Consider the following 2,305-nt stretch of genomic DNA (forward strand, 5'->3'; position numbering starts at 1 on the left):
CTGACTTTTTTTTTTTTGGCACTGTTTATATATGAGAACCAGTTTCAAGTTCTAGAACTCGGATTTATGCATGAAATCAAAGTGTTAATCCATGTGCACAAATGCATTACTGCGGTTTACATTTGGCAGATGCTTTCATCCCAACACCTTGCTCTGCATTCAAGCTACAGTCTTTAGTTTTTCCATGTCGTGCTTTTCTTGGGTATATATGAAAGATGCATCTTAAATATATGATATTCCATATATTCTTGAGCAATCAGCTGAATGATCTTTACATACTGTAAAATGGTTAAAAAGGGCTTGAAAGAACACAGTCTCGGATTAAAAGGAAATAAAATGCGATTCACTTCACTACATTTGGCTGAATGTACTTGACCAAGGTTATCCTTGTTCCATTTAATTACATAACATTTTAGTTGGTTTGTATACATTTTATTTATTTATTAATACTAGTGCTTGATATATATATATATATATATATATATATATATATATATATATATATATATATATATACACACACACACAATTTAGTTCTTTGGTTGTTTGTGTGGGAGTTTGATTCCAGGTTTTTTAGAGCAGACTCCATTTATTCTACATCAAAACAGGAATAATACGAGGAATAATAAAAGACTGCAGACATTATGCACATTTTCTTCCAGCATGAAACCTAAATTCCCCTTATTAAAGCACACTTTTAGCGTGACTGTCCAAATTAGACCAATTTACTGATGACATTACCTTGTAATGTGTAGCTATCAACATAATTTCCTGGTTGCTAATACCTTTTTTTATTTTTTTTTAGCTGTGGTGGAATATTATATCAGAATTAAATGCACGAGAAAGAAGGCAGGCCTGTTCTTTAATGAACTCCTCTCATTATAATCGTTGGGTGATCGTCGTCTTAAACCGCTTAGACAGGAGAGTTAAAGATCCTACAAATAAACAATACATACAGAAACACATGGAATAATGTACCGTACACTTATTGATGCGTTTATTCTTGATGCAAGTCTTCATTGATTTATGGTTAGTTTTATGAACACAAATTAGTTTAACCATGGAAAACCACATTAATTGATTCTATATACATGCAATAAATATAAAACTACAAAGCTGTCAATATGACTCATCTACTTCTAAAGTAAGCCAGATGCAGTGTCGGGGTTTCACATTACAAGTGACCGGAGTTTGTTTTCCCTCAAGTAACTAGTAAAGAAACACGTTACTTTCAAATTTAGAATAACAAAATATCCGAGTTACTCTTTCAAATAAGTAACGCAAGTCACTGTTTCCCATTCATTGACTGACAGCTGTCCTGTCGGCATGCGGAGAGGAATCGTGAGCAAGTGCAGAAGTGTGTGTGTGAACATGATGGGTATTGTAGATCTAGAATAAATGTGAGCAGGCAAAAAAAAAGAGAAATGCAAGATCACACTATTACACAAACCTGCAATGATGAAATGTTAAATAACACAAATATACTATGTATTTAATCACTTTATGAACCAATGTTTTTGTTGCCGACTTTCGATGGATCCAATTCAACCATACCAAGCAAGAATTACTTTATCGGTAAAATCACAAATGTGATGTTTATCTAAAGTAAGAGTGTTGAACTTTCTCTCAGACGTAATTTGCATTTTCTTCAGCCTGAGTCTTTATTTATTTCACTTCTGGTGTGAACATCTCCTTTGTTTTGTGTTATTATAAAACAACCAACAAGCCCAGCCCAGAAAAAGTTACACAGAAGTAACGTAACGCATTACTTTCCGTAAAAAGTAACTACGTAACGCAATTAGTTCCTTTTTTCAGGGAGTGACGCAATATTGTAACGCATTACGTTTAAAAGTAACTTTCCCCAACACTGGTCAGGTGTAGGATCAAGATGTATTTGCACAGCATGGGGGTATGCATACCATTCCTGTCATACCTGTCATATACACGTATTAGATAAAATATCAAACTTGCAATTTTAAAGATCCATCATATCAGCTAGTTTTCTTGTATCCCAACATCACAATGTGATGCAAGTGAAAATAGAGATGAATGTTAAATAATTGCACTACTTTGATTTGAGTCCGCGTTCATCGTCATCGGATCGGTTGTTGCATCAACTTCTACAATGAACCACTGACACTACGGGTGTCCCAAACACACACTTTTTTCATTCTATAATTAAAATGTTTCAAATAAAACATGTTTTCTTGGAAATATTTTAATTAGTTTTAATTGGTAATTAATCAGCCTTACTGAAAAATTTATACTTCAAGTTCATTTTATTAAAGCTACACTGTGTAGTTTA

This window comes from Phoxinus phoxinus (assembly GCF_949152265.1).
Source record: "Phoxinus phoxinus genome assembly, chromosome: 10".
Classification (NCBI taxonomy): domain Eukaryota; kingdom Metazoa; phylum Chordata; class Actinopteri; order Cypriniformes; family Leuciscidae; genus Phoxinus; species Phoxinus phoxinus.